The sequence below is a fragment of the Leptonychotes weddellii genome, chromosome 9, assembly GCF_054177405.1.
Source record: "Leptonychotes weddellii isolate Sample4059 chromosome 9, ASM5417740v2, whole genome shotgun sequence".
Classification (NCBI taxonomy): domain Eukaryota; kingdom Metazoa; phylum Chordata; class Mammalia; order Carnivora; family Phocidae; genus Leptonychotes; species Leptonychotes weddellii.
This window is the reverse complement of record NC_138377.1, coordinates 65,427,157-65,450,169: the sequence shown is the minus strand read 5'-3', so window position 1 is coordinate 65,450,169 and position 23,013 is coordinate 65,427,157. Positions and strand designations below refer to the sequence as shown.

At 40.9% G+C, this 23,013-nt stretch overlaps 2 long non-coding RNA genes across 2 annotated transcripts; both read right to left on the bottom strand.

The window, feature by feature from the left end:
• Positions 1-1,704: 1,704 nt before the first annotated feature.
• LOC115940269 (uncharacterized) lies at positions 1,705-12,239 on the bottom strand. Its single transcript, XR_004075045.2, has 4 exons — positions 12,037-12,239; positions 10,694-10,796; positions 6,117-6,257; positions 1,705-1,966 (listed from the first exon to the last, which is right to left on the bottom strand). It is a non-coding gene; the product is annotated as an uncharacterized LOC115940269 (long non-coding RNA).
• A 7,358-nt stretch (positions 12,240-19,597) lies between these two features.
• LOC145723273 (uncharacterized) lies at positions 19,598-21,330 on the bottom strand. The gene is made up of 3 exons (XR_014148199.1): positions 21,258-21,330; positions 20,822-20,962; positions 19,598-20,011 (listed from the first exon to the last, which is right to left on the bottom strand). It is a non-coding gene; the product is annotated as an uncharacterized LOC145723273 (long non-coding RNA).
• Positions 21,331-23,013: the final 1,683 nt, after the last annotated feature.

Genomic DNA, 23,013 nt, shown 5'->3' with positions numbered 1-23,013 from the left:
GGTGTGGAGGGGTGGGGGGGCAGGTGAAGGCGGAGTGGGTGGGATGCCAGGAACATAGAGAAGAAATCATTGACTTCTCTGGAGAAAAAAATACTATTCTATAGGACTGAAGGAAACACATAAAGTAGTTCTCAAAATAGTAATGGAAATAATGAATGTGCACAATGTGTTACGGGTTCATAGAGTACCTTCACATGCATTTGCTTCATTTAACCCTGATGGCTCCTTGTGTCATACAGCATTGGTCAGACATTCTATCCAGTGACTCTCGTAGCTAGAACCACAGCTACGTTCTAGAATTTTGCCTTAATCTTTTCACAGTGTATGTTACTCGTTTTGCTATCCTAATTTCTCCACCCTCCACCTCCCAGCCTAGGCTACCTGATTTTTTTGCATGTGTAACAAGTTATTTCTTTCTAATTACAAAACTGCGAAAAACTACATCATGTCTATCTCGTTGTTTCCCAACTGCTCTATCAGCCATTCTCCCTGACTTGAGACTAATTTCACCCTGTATTTCTTAAATGTCTTTAATGCACCACTGGTCCTACCTAAGAAAATGAGGAAAGAGAACAAACAGCTGTCAAAAGAATTTCGCATGCTGCTAACACTCATCAGCAAATGCTTAAAAAAAGAAAAAGAAAAGGTTAACTTCTGGTAATGGTATCACTGCTTCTGATGAGGCAACATGGGAGGAAATGGACCATTTAGAAGAACCAAATCCAAAATCACCAGAGTCACCACCGCACGTGCCCTGAGACTGGCGGATATCTGGACCTGAAGAGGAGTCCATCTTCCTTATGCTAAAGAAAAACATAAAAACAGTAGGATGGAAAAAGTAATACCAGCATTTCTTTTTACATCCATAATTCCCTCAATACATAGCATTTGCTGTTGAGACCACTTGCAGAGTATTTAATTCCATCTGCCCACCTTGAGTGAATGGGAGAGAGCTGGATAAGATACTCCATGGCTGAAATATTCAGTCTGCTGAGTGGGTTCTGGAGCTGAGGATGGAGGTGTATTTAGAAGGAGCAGTGGAAGTTACTAGAGTTGGGAGAGCAAGGAGAGGCAAAGCCAGATTGCTAAATAACAACTAGCACCAAGCATTCACAGGAACACCTTGTCACCTCTTGGTTATCAGTACTAGCAGGAGGGACTCAGTACCTAGACTGAAACCGAAGTCAGAGCTGGTGACATGCAGAGGACCTTTGGGATTTCTTGTGCCTTCTCCACAGTCTTCAAGAGCTTCTCTACTGGCTGCCTTAGGCCAGAACCCCATAGCTCAGGGCCCCACTCATAGTCCCGTTGGACATCTTGAAGTTGTCTGGAACACCCCCCTTTAGTTCCACATGCTGGAGCACGAGGGCAAGTCACACCTCCTATGTTCCCCAACTTCCATCCACTCTGACCACTCATTCTGATCACACTCCTTTCGGCCTCAACTCCCAGAACACCACAACCCAGCCCCGGCTCACATGCCAGGCTCTCACCTGTCTGAAACTCAGTGAGAGTATCATGTCTTACACAAGTCAGATAACTCTGGGCCATTCAAGCTTTACCCTCTTCTATATCCCTCAGGTCCAAGTAGTCACCAAAACTTACAGATTCAGGCTAGTTGTCAAGTTTCACATCGAAGTTCTTCTTTTTTTTTTTTAAGATTTTATTTATTTATTTGAGAGATAGTGACAGAGATAGTGAGAGAGAGCACAAACAGGGTGTGGGGCAAAGGGGATGTGGGGCTTGATCCCAGGACCCCAGGATCATGACCTGAGCCGAAGGCAGACACTTAACCGACTGAGCCACCCAGGCATCCGAAAGTTTGTTTCTTCTTTCCATCCTTGCTGCTAGTGCCTTCACAGAGCTCCTCTCGGTTGAATTAACTAATAGTCATCCAGCTAGTCTCTCTGTCTTCAGGTGTGGTCCCCTTCACACACTGCTTCACACAGCCACCAAGGTGACCTTCCTGCAATAGGAATCACATCATGTCCATTCCCCGTTCAATGAAAGCCCCATTTCCCACAGAAGGAGCCTGTGATCAGTCAGCATGTAAGTGCCATCAAAGCAGAGACCACCAATATATCCCCAGCACCTACCATGCCTGACAAGGTACATGGTCCAAGAACTATTGGGGCGCCTGGCTGGCTCAGTTGGTAGAGCATGCAACCCTTGATCTTGGGGTAAGTTCAAGCCCCAAGTTGGGTGTAGAAGTTACTTAAAAATAAAATCTTAAAAAAAAAAAAAAAACTATCCACTGAAGGGATAGACTTACAGGATCCTGGGGGGTTGAAATAATGTTAAGCTAAGACTGCCTTTTGCCCTTAGCAAAGTATTAACATTGAGGCAGCTGAGTTCCTAGAGGAATGTCACTCTGCCTGTTTCAAGGACGTGTCAATGGGCTGTAAGTAGTAAGGAAATTTAATAATTTTTCTTTTGCCTTCATTTCCCACATCAGTGTTTCCTTCCAGGCAGGGATGATATTAAAAACTTTTAGCCTAATATCTAGTAACCTGTTTGGATTTGGTATGAATATCGGAAAGGACACAGGTTGGGAAGAGACGGTCATAGTGTTAGAACAGAGTCCTGATGGGGACCCCTTACTCTGCCAGGCATTTACTTTTTGAATTGAAAGGTCCTTCCTGTTGTTGACTCCTCAGCCACCAGCCCCCATCCTTAGGTGCTTCCCCAAAGTCGCCTCATTAATGTAAACAAAGACACCTCTATCTCTTCCACCAAATGAAATTCCAAGAGTTTTAGGTGCTCTGTGCCAAAAAATGGGGACAAAGACCAAATACGTATTTCTTATTATAAATCACAACTATAACATGTGCCTATATTAATCTTAGTCTTTGCTTAAGAACTTGGCCAGAGTAGAACCTTTAGGTATGGAGACTGCATTAGTTAATCCCAGTGGATATTTTGCTTCTTACTAATGTGCTTTGCTACCACTTGTAGCTGGCATTGGTGGTAAATGAAAACCGGCAGTGTGGAGCTTTAATGCACTCTCCTCTAAACTTGGGCTCTTGTTCTTAGGCCTACACCTCTCTTTGGCCACTTTATTCTCTGCAACACCAGGAATCAGTCAATTTAAACAGAAGTTTCAATCTCTTGGCTGGAGGAAACACTTTCTGCTTCATGGGGAGGCTAAGGCAGATAACCTCAGATACTGTAGAGACAGTATCTCAGAATGACAGCTTGATCATCTCTTGCACAGAACATCTGCAAATTGAGAAGGATGAGTGTTGTCAGATCTAAAAGTCCCCTGTTCTGCCTTATTTTGTTCAGATTCACATTTAAGGAGAAACATGCAAGAAGTTGCCTGAATTTCCGTGGTATTTTCCACCAGTCTGTAGAAGATACAAATTTAAGGAACAGCTAATGGGTTACATATACATATCTGATGTGAGAAACAAAGGCAGAAGAGAAATTATTAAATTTCCTTACTACCTACAGCCCTCTGACAAGTCCTTGAAACAGGCAGAGTGACATTCCTCTAGGGACTCAACTGCCTCAATGTTAATACTTTGTTAAGGGCAAATGACTATCCTAGCCCAACCCCTCCCCACCCCAGGAGCCTGTAAGTCTACTTTAACATATAAAAATTCTTTTAGAAATTTCCTTTATCTCTAAACCCTCCAAGATACATGTTGGCAATCATCCCCCAAGCATATGGCCCACCGATATACCTCTGAAGGGTCTCATGACTAAGGTTTTATTAGATGGTAATAAATGACCTTTTCCTAACAATAGCTGGTCCCCTCAAGGTCCTGGAAACCTTGCTTCCAAAATTCCTTAGAGACTTACCCTATCCCTAACCCCCTCCCAACTTGAAAGTATATAATGGGGCACTCCTCATGACCATGGTGCAGCTCTTTCTGCCCACAGGTCCTGTCCCCATGCTTTAATAAAATCATCATTTTGCACCAAAGACCTCTCAAGAAATCTATCTTGGCCATCGGCTTCGAACCCTAACATTTTTCCTATATCAGTATGCAGTGATAGTAATTTTGCATGCCATCAAAGCTTGTTCTTGTTTGTAGGCCAACCTGCACATTAGATTAATGGCAGTCAAACTTTGGGAAACTATGCGACCACACATTTTTAAGATAACTTCTAAAATATTTTAGCACTACTTTAAATGTTTAAGTAGCCATGGAAGTTATAAATTTCCCTCTATTATAAATATTGACATTTTCAAATAAAATTATATAATAGCTTTTAAATACATGTGATGAAATCTTAATACTGAAGTGATTTGCTACCCATAAACATCCAATTAAAATTTATGAACAAACTCTTCATTAACAATTGAAGATTTTATATTGCTCCTTTCTTTCCTAAAATCATATTTCCATTCAACTTCTGCAGATTGAGTACAACATATTTTTCATTAAAAGTCTTTTATTGACTCAAAATTTCTGCAACAAAAACATGTATGAGATTGAAATTTTTTTTTAATTTAATGTTCTAGGCATAGACGGTAGCATTAGACCATAATGCTCTAATTGCTCTTTTTTTTTTCTGGGTTGAATTGTAAATATAATGATTAATAATGCACATTTGATGAAAACTACTTAAATATACTATAATTTTAAAAAGATTTTGAACATAAAAGACAAAAACTTCTTTGGAAATGCATTTCTTAATAATCGCTTCTCGGCCTTTTGGCTAAGATCAAGTGTGGAAATGCATTTCTTAATAAAATGACAGGGATCTAGAATTATTTGATTGAAGGAGGTTTCCCCTACATACACAAAAAGAAGTACTCCTTTCCTTAATGCCCCCGAGCTTCTCAAACTGCAGAACAACGTTGCAAAGAAAGAGTCCTTCTTGTGTAAAGTTGGAGAAGCACCATTGTGAAATAAAAGCCACAGTCAAGTTCTCAGGCAGATCGTTTTTAGGAAAGCATACATAGAGAAGTTGAGGGTCTAGAAGTTGATTCCCTTAAGATACATCTCTGTTCCTTAGTTTGAAGATCACTGCATGAGACTGCTCTCAATATCACTGACTCATTCTCGGTAAGCCTTCGTTTAGTAATGAGGTTTGAGGAAAATCCACAGGAAATTTGAAGGAAAGAGTCTTAAGGTTCAATAAACCTGATAAATATCCTAAAATATGTTTGACATTTCTGGATTGGAAGAATAGATACTGATGAGTCGGAAAACAATGGGGACTGAGCTCTTGCATGACGCAGATCATTCTGTACACTGACACTGTTTGATATGATTTCAAATCCACTTATTCATTACTTAAATGAAGTGGTTTTACTCTACTAGTTTATGACAAACTCATAATCTCAGGGTCCTGGGATCCAGCTCCACACTGCGCTCCCTGCTCAGTGGGGAGTCTGCTTCTCCGTCTCCCTCTGCCTGCTCATGCCCTCTCTCTCTCTAATAAATAATAAATAGAATCTTTAAAAACATATATATAATTACCAAGAGTTTGTGAGGAGTCTCTAAGAGTGTTCAGTCTGGGCAAGAGGACTCTGCTGTTCTAAAGAGGTCTCTGAAAATCCTGGGGCAATTAGCTTCTGCCAAGGTAAAGACTCATTTACCAGCAGTGGGGAAAGCTATACAGTGGCCCCAGGAAGAATATCTTGTCCTTCAACACCAACTCCATCATTCCCTAGCAACATGCTCTAGCAACAGGGAACTTTTACTTTGGGGCTTGCAGCTGGACATCGGCTTTTGGCTGGCTATACCGTGACTCCCAAGTACCAACTCCTATAAAGGTACTCTTAACTAAATAAGGACTTTATTCCTTTCATCTCCCCTTGCCTGGAACAATAGTGTGATTAATCAATCATTGGTTTGGAGTACATTATTTATTGACTTCTTAAGAAATATTTTCCTGCACGCTATTGGCTTGTGAAATTCCCACAGCAGACCTGTACTACATACATTGTTGGCAAAGGCAAATCAGTCTCTGAGCCTAATTTGCCTCCTCAAAACAAAACACACATGTATCTTTACCTTGGGAAAAGCAGTGCTAATTGCCATGGTCATTGATTAATAACATTGTGAAAGAAGAAGTTGTCCCCTCTTGGGTGGGAAAAGTGATAATTGCTAGATCTCTTTTTCTCTATCATGAAAGAGCATTTTCCAGCAAGAACTTACCTGACACTCTGGGGGAATGGAACTTTGTTGTCACAGCGTATTTACCTAGCAATCCATAACTGAAAAAGGCTCATATGGTTTATACTCCTGTGTATTGGAGGTTAACCCCCAGAAATAGAAGAGGTGTTATGAGTTCATAGCCTGGAAGAAAAATTAAATTGATAATTGATAATTGAAATTATCCATTTCATCAAGATCTATTTACACAAAATACTGACAATTTTAAAAATTCCTTCCTGAGATAGTGTTCTATCACCTTTCTCAAATTGTTGTATCAACTCTACCAATACTTTATTTTGCTGTCTGTACATTTATATCTTTCTTCTTGTAAGCACACATGGAATCAGCTATTTTTATTATTAATGTGTATATATACATATGGCTAGGCAACATTTACCAAAACATGAGCATGTATTATGACTCAAAGAAGCAATAGGAAAGATTCATAAAAGCTACATCCTCTGAACACAGTGCAATAAAGCTAGAAATTAATAATTAAAAGATAGTCAATAAATGACTGGGAAGGGAATTAACCACTTATGGTATTACAAATAATTTCCAGTTCAAAGAACTAGAAGTTAAAGCTGTAGGTCATTAAAAATTAACACTAATGATAACACTACATATAAAAATCTGTGGATTTGTTCAAAGCAAAACCCATAAGAAAATGTGCAACCTTGAATACATTTATTAATAAACAGTCAAAGAATGGAACCAAATCTTCAATTCAAGAAATTAGAAAAAGATAATAAGCAAAATAAGCCAAAATGAAGAAGGGAAAAGTCTAATAATAAAAGTAGGAATTAATTGAAAAGTAAAACAAAAATTAGAATTTATTAAGCCAAGAGTTCTAGAAAATTTGTTAAGAGAAAGAGAGAATGGGGCGCCTGGGTGGCTCAGTTGGTTAAGCGACTGCCTTCGGCTCAGGTCATGATCCTGGAGTCCCGGAATCGAGGCCCGCATCGGGCTCCCTGCTCGGCGGGGAGTCTGCTTCTCCCTCTGACCCTCCTCCCTCTCATGCTCTCTGTCTCTCATTCTCTCTCTCTCAAATAAATAAATAAAATCTTTAAAAAAAAAAAAGAGAGAAAACACAAGTACACATTAAGAATGAGAAAGGTGATAGAACACTATCTCAGGAAGGAATTTTTAAAATCATCAGTATTTTGTGTAAATAGATCTTGATGAAATGGATAATTTTTAGAAATATATAACTTTTTCATTTGAACTTCTAACTTTCTAAAAATTTATATTATTTTATAATTCCAAAGTCTGCATTGAATCATAAGGAAAAAATCCTGAATTCTATCTCTTCTATGTTCCCCACACACTCAGGACACAATTACTGCACATATAATCCTCCCACCAAGTTGAAAGGAACTTTCTCCTTTATTGAAGTCTTTCTTGCCCTTCACCCATCCTGCCAACTCCCAACCACCCTCTGTACCACTGCCACCCCTTCTTTTAAAAATATCTTTTTTATTATATCTCACTATTCAAAATCTCATAATAGTTCCTATTTTTTTACACAAACATAAGCCCCTTTGACTAGCTTTCAGCTACCTCCATCAGCGCTCCTCATTTTACCAACCCACCCTCATTCCCACTTCCCAGCCTGCTTTCTATGTTAGTCAGACCATTCTTGTCACTTTCTCACAAACTCATCCTCCTCACCCCTACCTCCCTACATTCCCTGCAATGCCCGCCTTCCTCTCTGTCAAACATTATGTATTCTTCCAGTCTCAACTCCTCCAAAATGGCTGCACCAAGTTCCTACAGCCTTCTATAATCTCTCTTTTCTTTCTGAATTTAGAGTCTGTATTCCCATGCCCCGCCAAAAGAAATTCATCCCTTTCACTTTTAACTTTTGTTCTATGCATGTTATTTTAATCTTCCTAACTTACAACTCCATAAAGACCAGGACTAGATCTTGTGAAATTATTTAATACCCCCATCCCATTATTTATCACATTACCTAACCCTTGGTGGGTGCTTGGTCTATACCCTTGACTATAATGTGTTTTATTTCTTCTAATGTTTTTTATTTTTTCCTCAAGTGTCCTCCTCAAGAAGAAAATCAGTATTGAATGGTTCTATCAGTTATGGAGAGTTCATTCAGGAAAAGGAATTTCAGTGGGAACTTGCCTGAGACAGTAGAGGATTGAGTTTAGGATTTTTAAAAGATAGAGGAAGTATATGTATGAAGCTGTCCCACATCGACTGCTGTGAGGGTGAAAAATCACTGCCCCCCAAATCCTAAACAGACGCCTGTTACACAAAAAAGCACAAGACGAGGCATTAGCTCAGTAGTTAGATAATTGGGCTGGAATCCCACTCCATCACCACACCAGCTGCATGATCTTAAGCTTAACATTTATCCCTTTTAATTCCCACTTTCCTCTTCTGTAAAATATAGATGTTCTGAGGAGTAAATGAGATTGTTCCTTCACTTAGCACAGTGCTTGGAGTATAGTGCAGCTCAGTATACATTAGTTATTATTATTATTATCATATGTTGTCTTTTTTCCACAACTTGTGTAAGAGGTTTTTGAGGACTTAAAGAGGCTGTGATGGTGTTCTCCAAGAGTTAACGTGAGTCAGAAAATGTACACTGTTCGTAAGAGGGCGAAATGATCCAGAAACTAATCCAGTTCACCAGAAGTAGCCACTCACATTTAGGGTAGTCCTAAAGAAATGAAAGCTTCCCACCCTCCCAATCTCCATCCCCTCCCCCAACTGAATCCACACAGTTGAGACAACACTGCTGTGGTGGGCATCTACTATTTTGTTCACTTAGAACAGCAGCTCCCTCCTGGTAAAAGATAAACCCTAACCACGTGGTCTGAATAGAGGCTGCCATCTTACTTACACCGCCCAATGACCCAGAGGTGGCCACATGATCCAGCTGAACCAATCACATCACCATACACTCTGCTGCAGTCACAGATTGACCCCCTGGAGCAAAATTTGACTCAGACTAACATAAGCAAAAACCCCACCCCAGAATTTTTTAATTTGGGATGGGAAAGAGGGATCCTCGGTCCTTCCTTAGTGGCTACACTGTGAGATGAACTCTAGCTAGAGAATGTTTGCAGTGTGGTCTGAGTGAATAAAGCTGATATACAGAAAGCAGTGGAATGAAAGAGGAATCTTTGCAGGATTCAGTTCCCTGGCACCCTAGACACGTGAAACCCATATGTACCTCTGCAGTGCCAAGGTTACAAGAGCCTAAGCTTACTGGTGTTACATTATTGTCACTTGACTAAATCAACGAGATTTTTAAGGATTAATTTGCTAAGAAATTTTGAGAAACACCTTGCTGGCTTACAAAAAAGCAAATTCTACTTGTGTACACAATAATTCTGTGGGTTACTTTTTCAGTAATTTCTCTTAACATCCTGAAAGGGACACTATTCCATACACGCATGTATCAACACACACACACACACACACACAGTCAACTCCAAAGTATCTTTTTTTTAAGGAGGAACTGAGTGAATTGCATGAGGTGATTCTAGGTGGTTGGAACATCTGCTGAAATCGTGCTTCTGGGGAGAAAGAAAAAAACTGCCCTATTTGGAGATCCCTAGCTAACTTTCAAGGCACCTACATCTGAGTCTTCAGTGAACAGAACAGAAAAAAAAGAAAAAGCTACTAGCAGTGACTCTGTGGCTTCATCTAGACTGTGAGCTGAGGGTTTACTGGAGAGGGAACCATGGGGATAAAGGAATTGTCATACAGTGTTCAGGAATGGAGACAAGGTTCAGTGTGACTCATCTGAGGTTTCCTGGGAAGGAACTGGATTATAGGGATAATTATATACTCCTCTTCTTGAAATGTTCTCTTTGGACAGGGTTAAATGCAGAGGTGAAAGCCGAAAGACAGAAAGTTCTGTCCCTGAATACCCAGGAGGGAAAAGACTGTACCATCTGGTGCAATTACTCAAGTGCTCCTTTAGACAGACTGCAGGAGAAGATCTGGAGAAGAGCCTGGAATTGTTTTTATTGGTATCAAGAGGAGCAATGACGCAGGAGGATGATTCCCAGCTTCACTTGATACCAAACAAAGCCCATGGCAGCACCCTGCACACCTTAGCTTCCCAGGTGGCCTCTATGTCACCTACTTTGGTGCCATGGATGCTCAGTGTCCCTAAGGCTTTCAGTCTGTACCCAAACCTGAGCTGCAGCTCTGGCCACCCCTGTGCAGGGACCACAGTTATGAGGCTTACTTAATGGTCACTCTATCTCTTCCTGAAAAGAAATTCTAAAATGAATGAGAAAAGATGGTGGTTTTCACTCATTTCTTTACTGTGAAAATTTTCTTGAAAAGAAAATAAGGAGGAAAAATCCTAAATATGTCTTTTTTGAGAATAGGAGGTCTCATCCTTTGCTGCCTCATAGTCAAAATCTGCCAGCCTTCCATACAGAATGAGTTCACATGATGCAACTATCACATATAATTCCTACGAGACATGGACCCATTCTTTGTTTCAGATGTGAATGCAACATATAACATTTACCAATGGATGGAGAAAATAAATAAATGCTTTATAAAAGAATATTCTATAAGAAGGTCCTTACCTAGTTTTTTCTCCCGAAGTACTGACTACAGTCATCAGGTAATATCCACGTGATTCAGATATTTATTTATCCCAATGTGTGGAGAGATTCTTATTGTAGGACCCTAAAAGAAAAGAAAAAGGCTAATTGGAAAAAGCAGACCCCATGCTATTTAATGAAAATGTTATGCATATACGTTGCCTATATGCTATATGTACAAATACCCTCAGGTCTCTTTTATTTTTCCAGCTAATTGTTAGAGCAACAACCTGACAAATAAGCACAAGTTCATTATCTCCCTGTCGAGGCCTTCCCCACGCCCGCCCGTGACCTGTCAGAATGGACAGACTTGGGCAGTGCAGAAAGGATTAGTCCCACTCCCATGCCCATGCAGTGGCCCCCTCCCCGTGGACTCGTGCCTTGTCTCTTGCTGGCACCCAGCAAGAAGGGTGACCCCACTCCTTCAGTGTCAGCTTGGCCAAAGGAGGCCTCATGCCTTGGTTGCAGAGCCTTGCACTCATCTTCATAGACACATGACCATCACCAAGCCGTGGAAAACCAAAGAATGCTTGGTTCAGAGTAATCCTGGCATTCATATGGCAGGTTCAAACAACATCCCCTTTTCCATCTTCCATGGAAGACCATAGCTAAGTGATAGTATTTTTTGTTTTGCATGTCTCAGCCCCTGCGGGTCTGATTCCACTCACTTTCTCTAGAGTGACTGTAGGGTTATGCGCTGACCCTCTTAAGGAAAAGGTACTCTTAATAACCCCTGAGGATTCTGCAGCCCCTCTCCAACCAAGGCTACTCTGAGTGACTCAAGGGTGATTTATCCCCCAAATGATATTTTCCAAGGTGAACTATGCCAGTTTTCTCAGAGGGCCACCCATAATGATTCCATAGTATCGATACTTCCTTTTCTAAGGGATGCTAGCTTCAGGGAATATACAATAGTTTTCTGGGACTTTCTTACTAAATAATAGAACTAACCCAAACATCACTGGTAGGCACCCTACTATGTGCTTTTGTGAAGTGAATTGAGCACAATTTAATACAATGACATAAAATTACACATTAAATTCTAATCTCATGGCTAAGGGATTGGTGAAAACACATTAGTTTATTGGCAAAGTAAGTAGTATCTATTTTGATAGAACCCAGGTTTATCTTTTTCAAGGTCCTGTTGTGCCTCTACTTGTCTTATAATACTCTTGTCCCAAAATAGTTTGCAATGAGAGGTCACCCTTATGAAATTTCAGAATGTTTCTAGTATTTACTTACCCACTTTCTCAAAGTCATAATATCAATTCTTTATTGTTTTCTAGGCTTTGTTTCCCTCTATTTTGCAAAGTGTCCATGCTTACCTTTCTTGCCACCCAGGAATGGTGGCACTCTTCCCCTGCTCTGCTCCTTCCTTTGCCGACAGCCTATGTCCTGAGTCTGGTGGTTTGTTCTGCCCCCTCTTCTCTGTTGGGTAACGCTTGTTAGCGGGCTGGGTTAGTTGCTATCTAAAACCCCAGAAATGACACAGGGGCTTCAATTGTGCTGTGAGTTGCAAAGATATAGGGATCAGTCCCATTCAGCTCAAGGATCTTACAGATGCTGTGAGAAAAGGAATAAAGTCAGAGACTGATAGCACAAATAGCGCATGAGTCACTGTGGTTCTTGGAGCAAAAGTGAACATGCAACAGAAAAAACACTATTATCTGCCAAAATTACTCCAGCAGCATTTTAAATAGACTTCTGTGAAATAAAGTCAGGAGAGACCCCTACCAGCTAATTTGGTAATTTTTTAAAGGAGGGGATTGAGTAAGAGAGTCATCCATAACGAAGCTTCTCTTATTAAAGCAAATCAGATTTTTTAAAAACTTTTCACCTTTTTCACTGGGGAAGGGGCGGGGGACAGAGAATAGAAGGGGCATAAGAGCCCTGAGCACAGTGGTGTCTCGCCTCAGACCAGCTGCAGCTGAGGAAGACAGCGGAGTTCTCTGTAAACACCAGCACTGACCATCTCTGAAGGGGGAATTTATTGTTTTCTGTCCTCCACTGTTTCCACATCTATAAGATGGGGTCAATAATTGAGCAGCTTTCTCAGTCCCAGGAGTGATTTTGGAAAAATAAGATGCTCCCTGAAGCCACCAGTCAACAAAACTCTACTTAAAAAATTCTATCTAAATGTGGCTGTTTATTTGCCACTCGGCCACCAGCAATTATGACCCACTTTTCCCACGGTCCCAAGCCCCCTACTGCATACAACGCCTCCTACAGAGTTGCAGGGTGGAATCTCGGAAAAACCTAATTTGGGGATCTTACCTGGATTTGCCTCGAGACTGAGCATATCCTTGTCAGTCAGAAGAACCTACTTTTATTAATTACCTGCCAGTTCCCTCTCCTTCTCCCTCCATTTTTGTTCGTTTTTTATTTTGCTAAATTGTGAAATCTACTTAAACTTTGCTCTTTTCTGTCTAGATGAGAACAAATTTCACTGTCAGGAAAATCATCCTATAAGAATGAGCTTTAGGGCGCCTGGGTGGCTCAGTTGGTTAAGCGACTGCCTTCGGCTCTGGTCATGATCCTGGAGTCCCGGGATCGAGTCCCGCATCGGGCTCCCTGCTCAGCAGGGAGTCTGCTTCTCCCTCTGACCCTCACCCCTCTCATGCTCTCTCTCTCATTCTCTCTCTCAAATAAATAAATAAAATCTTTAAAAAAAAAAAAAAGAATGAGCTTTAGGGGTGCCTGGGTGTCTCAGTCAGTTAAGTGTCCGACTCTTGGTTTTGGCTCAGGTCATGATCTCAGGGTCGTAAGATCGAGCCCCACATCGGGCTCCCTACTCAGCGTGGAGTCTGCTTCAGATTTTCTCTCTCTCTCTAAAATAAATAAATAAAATCTTTTTTTAAAAAATTAGCTTTATATAGAAATAATTGAAAACAAGTTTTCCTGATCTACCAGAGAAAGGGAAAGGGCATAATCAGTACCCTCAGATACCCGTTTCATCAGATTTTCCTTCAAAACCCCTAGAAAAATAGTAATCTTGATTCGGTCAGGCGTTTAAGTGAAAATATTCCAGAAATAACCGTATAATGTAAAAGCTGACCTTAACATTTCACTATTCGGAATCTCTTAAGCAACAGCACATTTAAAAGAAAAGAAAAGAAAAATCTTATTTCTCCAAATAGCCCCAGGATCTTCACAAGCTAATCAGCACCCACAGCAACTGGCAGGATAAGAAAGGTCAGCTCCATCACTGTACAGACCAAAAGCTCCTCACACTGCCCAGAACCTACAGCACTGACTATAATAACTTCCATATTTAGACAAAATGAAATTTGACTTGAAGAACTGACTTAGTTCCATCTTCCTCTGAGTCAAGGAGAGGCTCCACTCTTACGGATTAGGCTGAAAGAACATTGACCTTGTATGTATAAATATTCATAATGTGTCTTGAATTTCAAGTTTCCTGAACTGCTATCAAAGCGAGCTTCCTTATTGGTGACTCCTTGTGAGGAAACTTTTATTTTGCATTTATGAACTCACTCTCTGCATCATTATATAACCAGACAACTGTTTTCTCTTAGAGTTCCTATAACCTTTCTGTAACATTTAGCATCGTCACCACATGTTGATTTTGATGTTGAAAACAGTTTCACAAGGAAGCCATTCGTGACAGAAAGGAAAAAAAAATCATTGCTCAATCCAACTGAGTTTACTGAAGGAACAAATATTCACTTGAATCCTTAAATCTCCTCCTTAGTATAGAGGAATCAGATTCTGAAATTAACTTGTGAGTCTTTTTAGGGCCAAGAGTATAAGCAAGCCCCAAAACAGATGAACATGACTCAGACATTTTAAAGATAGCCATTAATTTGACATTTAAAACATAAAAAACTAAGCTCTTCTCACCGCCCTTACTGACTGTTCACAATTTATGAATACACAGATTGTTATTTTCTTTTCCTCAGATCACCTAGTTTCACTAAAAATATATCATTACACGTTATCCTAAAAGATACAAATCCAGGTGGTCAAAACCGAACCAGTTGACTTTAAGGGTGTGATGGTGTAATAAGAAAATATTATCACAGCTGAAAACGTCACCAGCACACCAGAGCATGCAAAACCGGGTATGTTCACCCTTGAAGGATCTCCATAGAGGTTTCGGGTGATGTTATCCTAACTTCCAGCAGTTGCTGCCAATGACCGGAGCTTTTACTTACAAGATCCATAAAACACTCAGAGCTTTGTCCTGATCGTATGCACCCAGTTACCAAGTCTGCTTATTCTAAGGATTAGGAAAGGAGAAACTTTTCTCAGTTATGCTATTTATGCCTTATCTTCTTCCACTCTGTCTCATAGGTTTTGGTATGGACTATCCTTTTTCTTTGTTTTTAGCATCCTCGGTTAATTTTAATTTTGACTCTGCTCCAAGGTTTATCCAGAAATTCATTTCTTCATTTCAAGAGTTAACATTTTTTACCCTTTTATATTTTTGTGTTAATTGGATCATGATCAGAGAATATGCCTATAAAAACTCAACTTTTCAAAAAATTTTAAATTTACTTTGAGGCCAAGTACATAGCCATAATTAATTTTATTTGAAAGCTATGAATTTATATATGCATGGATAGCTATGTACTCCACTTTTTTGATTGTATCATTAAATTCTTCTATGCCCTTGTTTTGTTTTCTATTGAATCTGTCATGTTCCTAAAGAGGGCTGTTGGAATCTTCTACTTATTTTATCAACTTCTTGCAAACTGCTTTTATTTCATTTATTGAGCTTCCGTGTTTTTGGTGAATATGGTTTATGACTAATATCCATAAAGTCTGTCTGTTTAGCATATTGCCCAGAAAATCATCTATTTCTTCTTCATCCTGTGTAATAAATACAACCTGCTACTTTCCCCTCAGTATCCATTCTGCTCCCTTTCCCCCCTTTATTCTGCCTTAGAATAAAATCTGTGTTGCCCAGACTTCCTTGAAGCTAGATATGACCATAAACGAAGTTCTGGTCAATGAAATGTAAGTGTAAATGTCATGTGGCAGCTTCTAGGAATTTCTCTAAGACTCCGTGTGCAAGCTCTTCAGTCTCTCCAGCTACCTTGACTCCCAACTCCCTTCTTACTGGAGTTTTTGATCCTCTGAGATTCAACCATGTCCTTCACTTGGTCTGTGCACCATGTACCTTTCTTAATGAGGTCCCCTTGGCTGAACACAGCAATTCTCAATTCCCAAATACCTTCCATGAACTCCTTCAGGCAAGCAAAATATTTTCAGATATTTTTGAAAACCAGTATTTAAATAGACCATAGTACTATTTCTACTCTACTGTGACTGAAATGTTTTGGAGTGCATCATTTTACAGAGCTGGGTCCTCTCAGAATTCCAGACAGAAAGCAGAAAGTGTTCCCTTTGCATGGGATAGCCACTGCCGTGTGTTTTTTTTATCACCAGCATTACTAGCTCAGGGTTTTAGACTCAGGATTCATGATAAAAATTGCCCCAGGGGCACCTGGGTGGCTCCACTGGTTAAGCATCTGACTCTTGATTTCAGCCCTGGTCATGATCTCAGGGTTGAGATCAAACCCCATATAGGGCTCAGTGCTAGGCATGGAGCCTGCTTAAGATTCTCTCTCTCCCTCTGCCCCTCCACCCCCTCCTCTCTCTCTCTCTCTCTCCCTTTCTAAAAAAAAAAAAAAAAAAAAAAGTGTGCCCTGAAACATCAGGCTTTGCCCTTGACATATAAGTTTTCAAAACAAAAAATGATCAGGTGCCTGGTTCTTGCAACTCAAAAATGCTTTCATTTTTAGGATATCTTTTCCTCTTAAGACTTTTAAAGTCTATTTTGAAAAACCAAAGTCAAGAATTTGAATCTTTGGTCTCACTGGATTCTTTTGTAATCTCCCTTTCCTGGATCAATAAAATTCATCCCCAGAATTTATGGCAAAAGGGTTACAGGGGAAAAAATGAATTTTAAAGAAGGAAAATATGTCAGATGATATTTGAAACTCTTATCCCACTGCAAATAGAATTGGAGATTCTAATAATACAATAGCATGAACACCAGACTTGATGTCAGAAGGAATTTGTTGGTATTCAGACTCTTACACTAGGACCTCAGTGCCTTTAGGCAGGTTACATAATATACCTAAGCCTCATTTTTCTCATCAAAATATGTGGAAAAATAATAACCACTTGCCAAAGTTTTTATGACATTTAAAATGAGATGGAATATATGTCAAGTAAACAGTACAAATACCAGACCTTCTAGAACAGTGTTTATTGAAGGAAAGTCACAAAGATAGGAGGAGGGGCAGGTCTGTGGTTTCCCCAGGGGCAGGACACGCCCCCACATCCTGGGGCACCACATGGCACTCTAGCAGGGCCAGACTCTAAGAATAAGATCCTAGGGCACCTGGGTGGCTCAGTTGGTTAAGCGACTGCCTTCGGCTCAGGTCATGATCCTGGAGTCCCAGGATCGAGTCCTGCATCAGGCTCCCTGCTCAGCAGAGAGTCTGCTTCTCCCTCTGACCCTTCCCCCTTCCATGTGCTCTCTCTCTCTCTCTCAAATAAATAAATAAAATCTTTTTAAAAAACCCATTAGTTTAAAAAAAAAAAAGAAAAAGATCCCAGTCTTGAGCCAGGCAGATTTCAAGCTGCTTTATCCGGAAGCACCAGGCCTTACCCTAGCATAGGGGTTGGGCTCCAAACTCTGTAATTACAGCAATAGAAAGTGACGGAAACTGGCCTTCAGTCCTGATCTATCCCCCCAACACTCTTCCTAAATCGATTAACTTAAGCACGGGGCTGGAGCTCTTCCAGCCAACTTTCCCTCTGGAAGGCCAACCTGCAGGGAATCAGTTATCTTTACCTCTCAGTCTGTGAAATCTCACAGTGCCTGGCCTAGAGTTGGTATCAATGTAGAAAGAATACGTGTGGCCACGGGGGCAATGTGTCCGCTCCCTTTGTAATATAGGAAGTATGTTTGTTCTCAGATTAAATAATGTGTTCAACAAGTGTTTTATGAAATGTCCACTCTATACCAGGCTTTCTTCTAAGCACTTATGATATACCTGTTAGCGAAACACTCAATATCAAATTTATGGAGATTTCATTCTTTTTTTTAAGATTTTATTTATTTGTTTGAGAGAGAGAGAGAGCGGGGTGGGGGGAGGAGCAGAGGGAGAGGGACAGGTAGACGCCTCACTGAGCACAGAGCCTGATGTGGGGCTCGATCTCATGACCTGAGCCAAAATCAAGAGTCCAACGCTTAACCGACTGAGCCACCCAGGTGCCCCTGGAAATTTCATTCTAATATGCATTAAACATAAAAAGTAAGTTCTATAGTATATTAAAAGATAAGTCTGTGGAGACAAGCATCAAGCATGGTAAAGGGGAGAGTGAATGCAGGGGGTGGGGGCTCGGGAGGGCGGCTACCTTTGTAATTGTAGATAAGGTGGTCAGAGTAGGCTCACTGAGAAAATAATATTTGAGCAAACACATAGAGAAGATAAGGGACGGGGCCTTAAGGATATCTGGGCAAGAGCTTTCCAGGGAGAGGAAAGAGTCCAATTTTAAGTCAGAAGTGCCCAGTGTGTTCAAGGACTGGGTGAAATGAGGAGCCACAGGAGAGTTTTGAGAAAGGAACACTGCAATCTGACTTACATTTAGCAGTCTCAGTGTGGCTGTTACGTGAAGAACAAACTACAGGCCGGCCAGATGAAAGCAGGGAAGATTGCTGTGTAAACATCAGAACCATGGTGTCTGCGTGCCCTTGAACTCAGAGGCTTCTCGGAGGCTTCTTCCACAGGAAAAGCTGCTTCAGGAGCAGCTGTTGTTTCTGCTCCTGCTGATAGAGAGGTGGAGACGCATTTGATAGCCTTGCTAGGAGTCCTCAACAGTGGACGACCTGTGAGCTTGAGGGAAAAGGATGAGAAGGAGACCTGATTCCAGACACCAAAAGGCTTGTTGCTAAGACATCTCCCAGAGGACACATATTGGAGTTTTCTTCTGTTGTGTCAGACCCCCTCCTCAAAGTCAGGCATGTTAAGGACCTTAGGAAATTGTCCTGTGATGATGAGGGTGATATGAAACAGAAGTTATTATGAAGCAGGGGGAGAGTAAAAATGCCTGGGAATAAGCATCTCTGCAGTCTCGTTACTCTGAGCAGGGGCGAGTGACCCATAATGGAGGAAAATGCTCAGTCCGGAGCTCCCAGGAGATACAGATCTCTAGAAGGACTGTCTGAGAAATTGGTAGGGCCCAGTGCAAAGTGAAAATGCAGGGCCCCCTGTTCAAACTTATTAAGAATTTCAAGATGGCAGCAGCAGAGAGTTAGACTAAGTAAGCATGGGGCCTGCTGAGCGCAGGGTCCCATGAGGCTGCACAGTTTTCACACCCAGGAAGCTGGTCCTGGGTTTTAGCTTGAATTTCTATTAGCCAAACAAATTGTCCGGATACAGATGATATGGACAGGAGCATGGGGAAGACTTTGCATTAATCTGGTAATAGTTCAGCCCCATGGAAGACACAGTGAAGGCAAATTAACTGTGCCATTTGGTGTGGAACATTGCCTCTTCCAGAAACTTCTGAGCTGGTGAGATGCCCAGTTCTCTTGGCATCTGAAGACTGAATACAATCCGTTTAACTAGGACCCCAGTCGCAGAGACCTAGGTAGTCGGAGACACCTATCTGCAAAGGAAAATAGTATAGTAAAGGGATTATTAGTCCAAACAAACAAGAGGCTGAGTTTTACCATGAGCTTTTTTACAACTTCAAAGTGAGAAGCATCTGTTGCTCTTCCCCATAGGTGCTGTCTAGGCCAGTGTTGGAGGAGGTCATCGAGAGAACATGACTGGTGGACCTGGGCAATCGGAGGCTCCTCACTCCCTCCTTTGTCCTTGGAATGTGTGTTATGCCTGCTGTTCCCACAGTGGGAGCCATTTTCAAGGACGCAGCCTTGAGAGAGCAATGGGTTGTTGAGACAGTCTGGATGGTATACTTGACTGGATCCTGGTAAGGCTTTTATAAATGTTAAGATTCTGGCAGGTGGAGATGGAGATCTAGTCACCCTGTGGCCACCCAAGACCAGCCTCATATGTAAATTCCCTTGCTTCCTTACCTGCCACCCACCAACCTGGAGTGGTCTGCTTCTTTCTTCAGTCTTTCCCTTCCCTCTGCATATGGGGACCAGTTTTTGAACCAACAGCAGACTCCCCAACTTTGTCTCTCCTGATAACATTTCAGAGTTCTTCCCTCACAGGAGAAACTGCATCATCATTAAAAATCATTTAACATAGCCAACCTGCAGCTTTTTGCTGAAAGTCTTGGTTGTCTTCTCTCCTAGGGCAAGGAGCAAAAATGTAAACAAGTAACACTTAGAAAGGGTATATATTCTAGTTAAACACCCAGACTCTGAAAGCAAATATTCATTCATTCCTCATTGACTGAATCGTTCATTTATTTGGCCAATATTGAACTTCCATTTGACAGACTTGTATAGTGTCTGAAGCCTAGTGAATATCTATTAAATGAACTGTGAACAGATACACAAGGTCCGTGGGATCAGGGAATGGAGAGGCAGACCTAGAGTTGAGTAGTGTGTGACATTGGACAATTTATTTAGCCTCTCTGATCGTCAGTTCTCTCATCTGTAAAGCGGGAATGACAATAGTACCAACATCTACTTTTATAGCCATATAGATTAATGTATGCAAAGCCTCTGGTTCAATGCCCAGCCCTTAGTATGCTTCAGAAAACACTAGCTATCATCATTATTATTCATTTCTATTGATTTAACTAGACACAGCATGTGTCTCACAAACCAGAACATCCCTCTTCTAGTAACTAATTGAATAAGAATTATGAGAAATGCCCAACGTTCACTTCTTGCCCATGGTAGGGTGCCACTCTATTTTATTTTGTTTGTTTCTTCCTCCAGTGCAGAAACACTTGCGTGCCTTGGCATGTCTACGATAAGGAAGATTCCTACATGGCATCACAAGTACTTCTACACTCATGCCTCTAAGGACCCAGGAGATGCAGTGGGTCTCACATCTAAAAAAGAAATCACTGCTCAAAAGAACCAGTCCCCAAGGTCAAAAAGAGGGATGCACAACATCCCTGCTACAGGTTAGCAGCCTTAACCCTCACCTGCGCTGTGTGGCACGACCAAGACAAGGCAGGTCTTGGGATCCAACCAATCCACGATTCTTTGTCCAAGGAGAAACTGCGGGCTCACTTGGAGCAGCCAGATCTGTGCTTCCACCTTGATGCCTGAGAGTTTATTACTCTCTGTTGAGCAAAATGACAGTTTAAAACTCTGGTTGGTTCTGTCATTTCTCTTACATCTTGTTCTATTAACTGAATTCAATGCTGTTTCTACTCAGTCTCATAAAAGCTTTGTTTAAAAAGAAAAAAAAAAAGCCTTGGTTCTTTCAGGAAGAACCATTGGAGACTCAGTGACCCGGACAAGGGGCCATGTGACCCTCTGTTAAGGGGTACACCAGACATTGAACCGCACACACAAAGCCAGTGATTATCCCTTCCTCTTTTGGCATGTCCAATATCCCAAAGAGGTTTACAATACCTTCTCTGATGCACCAGGGAAAATGAAGAGAAAGATCACAAAAGTTTTCGGGTCCATCAGGTTAGGAGTAAAACCTTCTAGCTACAGAAATCCTGCATCCAATCAACAGACAGAACTGTGTACTTTGTGTTCCTAAAGACACAGTGAGAGGGACCAAAGGAGCATCCAAGTGTAAATCCCAAGGGGGTATGGTGGAGGCTGGATGTGCACAGTCATGGGTGAGCAGTTTCCTTTTCCCTTGGGACAGAGCCCAGTAGTGTGGGGTCATTTCCAGGAAGGTGGACAAACCTCATGATTGGCTATCCTGGGTAAGAACCATTATAAGACTGCTTTTTGGGAATGGGGAAAGGAAAGACTTTCAAAATCCTGCCCACGCCAGGCAGGAAACAAATTGTTGTTTAATGTTAGCTCATTGATGGAATCTATAAGCCTAGCAATGCAGTGAAGGAAGTTTCTTTGCCATCGGTTATTTTAAAATATGTACCATGTGATTTTCTGGTAATATCCTTGTAATTAAAATGTCCTTATAAATCAATAATGAAAACATTAAGATGAAAAGTACAGCATAGACAGGGCACCTGGGTGGCTCAGTTGGTTAAGCGACTGCCTTCGGCTCAGGTCATGATCCTGGAGTCCCTGGATCGAGTCCCGCATCGGGCTCCCTGCTCGGCAGGGAGCCTGCTTCTCCCTCTGACCCTCCCCCCTCTCATGTGCTCTCTCTCTCTCTCATTCTGTCTCAAATAAATAAATAAAATCTTTAAAAAAAAAAGAAAAGTACAGCGTAGGGAATATAATCAATAATATTGTAATAATGTGTTATGATGACGTCACTATGTTGTACACCTGAAACTAATATAACATTGTATGTCAACTATACTTCAATAATTAAAAAAAAAATTAATATCCCTGGGGGGTAGAAATGTACTTCACAAAAAGAAGTATAAATGGCCAGTCAATTTATAAAGAGGTATACAAATTCCTTAGCCATCAAAGAAACAAAAAAATTACAATGTGATTCATTTTTCCACCTATCAAAATAGTGAAGATTACACACACACACACACACACACACACACGATCATGGAATTTCTTCTCATTCCTTCTCTGTTATTCTAAGAGCCTCCCCAACCTCTCCCCAAACTGGCACCACTCGCCTTGAGCCACCCACTCTATAACCAGAAATGAAGACTACAAATACTCAGTTCTTCAGCCCAATCACATCTAGTCTCAGTGCAGGCTTGTATACCCAAAGAACTATTTTTCCAGTTCTGAAAAACTAGATTAAATGATGCCAGGGCTGAGGAAGAAAAAAATGGGGAGAAAACAAGCAAGAAAAACAGAACAATGTCAAGTGTACAAACCACTTTGTAGAAAGGACGACTTCAATGAAGTTGCACCAATCTTCAAGTCCAGGTGCAAAGGGGATGAATGTACCATTGGCATGACTCTCTCCTAAAAGAGCGAGCCAAAAAATATCTTGCACTACCACATTTTCAATACAAAGTTTTGCAAATGTGAAATAGAATGATAACAGGAGCAAACAATAGACAGTCCTGAAAAGATATTCTTCCTGTACTGTAGTGCTAAATTTTAAAAATTTGAATGCTAAAACCTTTAATAATACAATTAAAATAATAATTAAATTTTGAATAAAATTTTGCATTTATTCTTATATTACTGAAGTTAATTGTACTTTATTGATATTCAGGTTCACCTTTAGCTTTGGCCAAATAGTAACTTTAACACCTCAACGTTG